Genomic DNA, 7,059 nt, shown 5'->3' with positions numbered 1-7,059 from the left:
ATCTTTTTTGTTGTCTACACATTTTTCAGCATCTTTCTCATTGCAGAATTTTTGTGCATTTTCATCAGATATAAATCAAAGTGTTCAGCTCTTTTAGGACAATCTCGCTATGACGTTTGGTATTGGTGCAACTTTAGCTTTTTGAAGTATTTTTTCTGCCATTTTTATCTCATAGAAAATGAATTGAGCTCATTTTACATCCTTCACATCTCTAGATCTGTTTACAACCTTTTACTGCTCCTTTCACATTTTGTTCTGTTTCAGCTTCTTTCAGCTTCCTTGTGCAAATTAAAATTTTTTCCAGCTGCTTTCAGCTAATTTCAGCTGTTTTGTGCGCCTTTCAGATTATTTTTGCTAACTACAACATTTCTGTGCTTCTTTTAACTTATTTCTGCTAATTTCAACTTGTTATGCACCTTTCAGCTTATTTATGCAAGTTACAGCTTTTCTGCTATTTCAATGTAGTTGTTTTGATGCTAATTTTAGCTTTTTTGGCTAATTCCACATTTTTTTGCACTCATTTAAACTTTTTTCAGCGTAATTCAGCAAAAATGTGCTCTCTCCAGTTCCTTCTGGTAACTTAAGCTACTTTTTGTTGTTTTAGCTTCTTTTCAGCTGTTTTTGCTAATCTCAGCTTTTTTTATTTTTTTGATAATTTACACTTTATTTGCTCATTTCTGCTTCTTTCAGCCGAATTGGGCAAATATTTGTTCTTTCTGCTTTTTTCTGCTAATTTAAGCTTGTTCTACCTTTTCAGCTACCCTTTTTTTTTTAAAGAATTTTTTAGCTAATTTAAGCTGTTTGCAGATAAATTCTAAATTTTCATGTTAATTTCTGCTACTTTCAGCCTAATTAGCTTTTTATGCTAATTTCAGGTTGTTATGATCTTCCAGCTTTTTCTGATATTTCAGCTACTATTTAGCTGTTTTTATACTAATTTGTGCCTTTTCCGCTAATTCCACTTTTTTTTTTTTAGATAATTTCAGCTCCACCCACTTTCTTCTGGTAGTTTAAGCTTCTTTTTGCTTTTTCAGCTCATTTTTAGCTATTCTTTGCTAATTTCAGCTTTTTTTTTTTAGCTGATTTCCTATTTTTTGTGCTAATTTCTGCTGATTTAAACCTAATTCTGCAAACGTGTTCTTGCTGCTTTCTTCTGCTAATATAGGCTTGTTCTTCATTTCAGCTACATTTGAGCTTTTTCTTAATTTTTTTAGCCGATTTCCTAATTTTTGTGCTAATTTCTGCTGATTTAAACCTGATTCTGCAAACGTGTTCTTGCTGCTTTCTTCTGCTAATTTAGGCTTGTTCTTCATTTCAGCTACATTTTAGCTTTTTCTTAATTTTTTTTTAGCTAATCTCAGCTGTCTTTCAGCAAGCTCTTCTGCAATAAGCATTCACACTGCATTTTCACAGGAAATGCAATTTCTCTAGTTGAATTTGCAGAAGGTGTCAACAATGAGTCCTAATCTCTCAGTCATGGGGAAATTGTCTGAACGGCTGTTAAGAAATAACAAATAATAAAAGTCTCCAGTAAGCTGTTGTACGCAGCAGCTGCAAACGTTTGATTGTATTTTGCAACAGCAGCTTCTGAATCCTCCATTTCTACATCAGGAAGTTTCCACACCTCTTCGGGAACAGAGCATAACGTTGTAGTGGCACGTGACCCAGACTAGCTGGATGAAATGGTAAATGGACTGTACTTACTGTATGTATCACCTTTCCATCTTATCAAGACACTCAAAGCACTTTACAGCAATCTGTGCCTCGTTTACAGCACTCTACTAGATCTGTCTGTAAAAAGAATAATCAGAGCTTTATCACATTCATACATCAATGGGACACACATCGGCGGCAATGAGGGGTTCAGTGTCTTGCCCAGGGACACTTCGGCAGGCGACTGCTGGTGGAATCGAACCCCCAACTCTTGCATTGGAGGACGGCTGCTCTACTCAGCCACAGCCGGCCCCAAATCAAATGAAATGCTGTTTTTTTGTCGTTATTTTTTTTTTTACGTAAAAAAAGAAAGATTTCCACTCCAGCTTCCTTCCCTTTACTCGTCATCTAAACGTGCGACACGGCAGCAGAAGAAAAGTGACCGTTCTAATCTGCACCGCCTCGGTTCTGCTGTCTCGTCCTCCCCAGCTCCCAGCTCAGCTCCTCGGGTTTCTGCTCATCTGCATGAGCCTCTCCAAGGCCTCTGGTGTCCACAGCCTGGCAGCTAATGAGGGGCTGAGACGGGCCGATCTGGTTACACCCCCCCCCCCCCCCCCACCTCTTACTACAGCTTTCCATCTACTGATTCTGGGTTTACCCCTCTGATCTGCACAAACACGTATAAACACTAACGTATGATAACAAGCAAAGGTTCCCCCCAAACACCCGAACCTTCACTGATATTTACACTTTAAACACATTCTCGCCTCAAAAGTAACTTCACACGAGGAGCACACGCTGTTTGGGGTTTTACTGAGGGGGTGTTGATGATCCAACCGCAGGGATGGAAAATAAGACAGGCGAGGCTGATGTAAAAAAATATGAGAAGAAAAGTGATGAAGAATTCGAGACGGCTGCACCAAACACCGTTGTCTTTCTTTTATTGATCTAGGAGGGGGGTGTGTGTCTGGTGAGGTCTGGGGGCCAGGATGCACTGATCTGTAGATAAAGATGCTGTAGCATGTTGTACATAAATTACACAGCGTCTCCTCTGTATCCCGTTCCGTCTCTGATCTGATAAGACACGGCAGAACACCGAGAACTGCCGGGCCCAAGCAGTTGTGTCGGGCTGCAGCTCTCAGAAATAAAAACCAAAACCACTGAGCGGACAGGGTGGTGCAGAGGGAGGGGGTGGTCTGTAATATTTAACCATGAGACACCATATCCACAAAGAGTGATGTCATGAAGGATAACGCACCACCTGAACATTTACCAGCAGCTAAAGGCCCTCGTTACAAAACAGGAGCGTATAGGTTTAGCTTTAAGCTGCAATTTAGCTACTTTTAGCTATATTTTTATGGGGTGCCGTTTGTAAAGTTGCTCAGTCAAAAATTAACAGTGATATTTTGGTTTATTTAGCCTTTCATAAGAAAATAAATAGTTTTTTTTTCCAAGTCCTAGTTTCACCATGTTATTCATACATTTATAAATGTCACAGTTCCAAACTAAATATTTAATTTACAAGCTAAATATTTATTTTACAAACAAAATATTTAACTCGCAAGTCAAATATTTAGTTTGCAAGCTAAATATTTAGCTCCACACTAAATATTTAGTTTACAAACTAAATGCTTATGTCCAAGATAAATGTTTAATTTAGAAACTAAATATTTATTAAATATTTAATTTCCAAGCTAATTTTTTTTTTTCAAAACTAAGCATTAGATTTTCAAAATAAATATTTATTTGTTAACAAAATTTTTCGTTCACTAACTAGCTTGGACATAAACATTTATTTTGTAAACAAAATATTTAGCTTGTAAATTAAATATTTAGTTTACAAACAAGTTAGCAAGCCAAATATTTAGCTCCACACTAAATATTTAGTTTACAAACTAAATGTTTATGTCCAAGATAAATGCTTAATTTACAAACTAAATATTTAGGTGTACATTAAATATTTAATTTCCAAGCTAATTTTTTTTCAAAACTATTTAATTTTCAAAATAAATATTTAATTTGTTAACTAAATGTTTAGTGCGCTAACTAGCTTGGACATAAACGTTTATTTTGTAAAGTAAATATTTAGCTTGTAAATTAAATATTTAGTTTGGAATTATAACATTTATAAATGTATGAATAACATGGTGAAAACATTACTTAATTTATTAATTTTTGCTTTTGAAAGGCTAAATAAGTCCAAATATTGCCGTTAATATTTGACTGTGTAACTTTACAAACTGCACCCCATGTATTTTGCACTCTTTAGAAGCATGTTATGAGTCTTGCTACTGCTCCACTTAGATAGATTTTCTTTTTAAGCTGCTCTTTCTAAGCATTTTGCTACTGTAGCTACTGTTTTGCTTCTTCTGGCTTCCAACCTCATGCTAAAATTAGCTTTTAGCTAGTGTTTTGCTCCTTTTAGCCTTTACCTAGCACTGTGCCACACACACAAAAATATTTATAAATATATATTTAGTCGTTGAAATAAATGTCCAGCTTCACGTGTCGTGCTGTTTCTGTGCAGCTGCTTCTTTCGGCTCCACTCGTGTTTTCTGCGCTCTTCGTCCAAACGTCTCGTTTCTTCACGTCTTCTTGGAGTCATTGTCTCCGTCAGTAAATCCAGTAACTATTGTTCCTTTGTCAGATCCTCGTCTCGAGTTGTTTGTGTTCATTTTATGTCAAAAGGTCCACTTCAATCTTACCACACTCTGCATCACATTTTGGATTGATGGTTTTTGCTTCTGCTGTGCGTTTTGTTGACGAAGTTAATTTGTTTTCGTCGTCTCCCTGCTTCTTTAGGGATGTACAGGTTTTATTGTTAGAGAGCCTGACTGATTGGAGGAGAGCTGGTCAACATCTTTAATCAAGTTTCAGCGTTTTCTTATTTGTTTTATTTAGCAAAAGAAACACAGCTGACATTTATGTTTGTTACATCTATTTTACAGCTTTTTCAATCAGGATTGATGTAAATCTCATGCGAACTGATACAAGAAACAGTTTAGAGATGTTTACTTGCAATAAAACAATATCTCATATACAAATGTAACATTATGCGTTAGAAAAATCCTCCATGATACAAAGTTGAACAAACTGATTATTTAACCATTAATTATTAAAATAAATAAATACATAAAACTTTACAGGTCAGTATAATATAACCATATTCTTGTTACATTATAAAAATACATTTATTTATATTTTGAGCAAAATTATTTGTAAAAATATGTGATTTTGGTTGATCATAATATAAACCTATATAACCTTTGGTATGCATGTAATTCCTCCAGTTCTAATTTATTTATAGTCCTATAGATTTATTTAAAAATGATTAATTATTTATTTAGAAGTATGTTATTAGTTTGCATTGAAGGAAAAAAATAAAACAATTTTGTCTATTTGTGATAAACTCTAGTAAATATTTGTTTGATCAAGGTTCTTGTGTACAGGTGAAGAGTGAGCGCACCTGCTTTTAATATTAAATAAAATAAATAAAAAGCTGATCACAGCCACATTAATAAACATGACCTGAGATCTACAAAAACAACTCGTTACACTAAAACTAAATCAAAAGCAAAATCAAAAGCACGACAGCGTGTTTGAAGAAACCCCAAACGCTTCAAGTGTCAAACACGGTGGTGGAGGCTGATGGTCGGGTCCTGGGCACCATGAGTTCCTCTGAAGACCAAAGGATGAAGGAGCTGCAGTGGTCCGTGAGTGACTGAACCGCTGTGGTGGGACCTAATGAGCAAAAACTCATTGAACTGACGCAACAACGGAAAGAAGAGTGGGACAAAATTCCTCCACAACCACGTAAGAGCCTGTGAAGGTCCTACAAAAACAGAGTTGTTGCTGTAAAAGCTGCTGGATCAGGAGGTGAACTGAATTTTTTCACTCACGTCACATGTTGGCCTTGATTTTGTTAAATCGATGATAACTTTATTTTAAATTATGTTTGTTAGTTTTTTCATCTTGGGTTTCAGTTTATTTTACAATTTAGAAAAAAAAAAATCTAATTTATGGTCTAGAGTGATAGTCCTAAAATTGAAATGTGCTGTAGGGTTTAATTAGTGTTTCCCACTTCATGAAGTAGGAAATCTTCAGCTTTTAATTGGACATGTTGTAAACAGTTAGTATTTAAGATATTTTCCAATCAATCCACACTGCACAGTCAAGTTGAATGAAAAGTGGTGAAGAGGGAGCTGAGCTGTAAAACAAAGCTCTCTGTTTACCGGTCAATTTTCATTCATTCAACCTTTATTTAGACAGATAAGTCACATTGAGCCTAGAAGACTCATTTACAAGTGAGACCTGTTTGGACAGACAAAAAGTAGTGAAACTGGACACATGCATCTTTGTTCCTACCTTCACCTCTGGTCACAAACTCTGAGAAGTGACTGAAAGAATGAGATCGTGGATACGGGAGGTTGAAATGAGTTTCCTCTGCAGCTGGACTCTCCTTTAGAGACAAGGTGAGAAGTTCGGTTATCAGGAGAGACTCGGAGTAGAACCGCTGCTCCTCCACATCCAGAGGAGCCAGTTGAGCTGGTTCAGGCATCTGGTAAGGATGCTCCCTGGACGCCTCCCCAGGGAGGTGTTTTGGGCATGTCTGACAGGAAGGAGACCCTGGGGAAGACCCAGGACTCTGGAGAGAATACATCTCTCAGTTGGTCTGGGAACACCTTGGAGTCCTCCCAGAAGAGCTGGAAGAGGAGGATGTGGAAAGAGATGTCTGGACCTCCCTGCTCAAGATGCTGACCCCGAGACCTGACTCTGAAATTAGCAGAAGATGATGGATGGATGGATGGATGGATGGATGGATGGATGGATGATAGATGGTTGTACAAATAGATGATGGACAGATTATGGATCATAGCTGGATAGATGGATGATGGATAGATGCATGATGGATGGGTGATAGATGATGGATGGATAAGCTATCCATAATTCATTCATGGATAATGGATGGATGGATGATAAATGATGGATGTATGATGTATGATGGATGGTTGATGGATGATGGATGGATGGACAGTGTATGATGAATGTATGTATGATGTATGTATGATGGATGGATAATCTATGCATAATTCATTCATGGATAATGATGTATGTATGTATGTATGATGGATGGACAGTGTATGATAGATATAAGATGGATGTATGATGGATGGATGGATGGATGGATGGATGGATGGATGGATGATGGATGGATAATCTATGCATAATTCATTCATGGATAATGATGGATGTATGTATGTATGATGGATGGACAGTGTATGATAGATATAAGATGGATGTATGATGGATGGATGGATGGATGGATGGATGGATGATGGATGGATGGATGGATGGATGGATGATGGATGGACAGTGTATGATAGATGTATGATGGATGTATGATGG

This window comes from Nematolebias whitei, chromosome 5 (genome assembly GCF_014905685.2).
Source record: "Nematolebias whitei isolate Nwh7 chromosome 5, NemWhi1, whole genome shotgun sequence".
NCBI lineage: Eukaryota > Metazoa > Chordata > Actinopteri > Cyprinodontiformes > Rivulidae > Nematolebias > Nematolebias whitei.
This window is presented reverse-complemented; position numbering follows the sequence as displayed.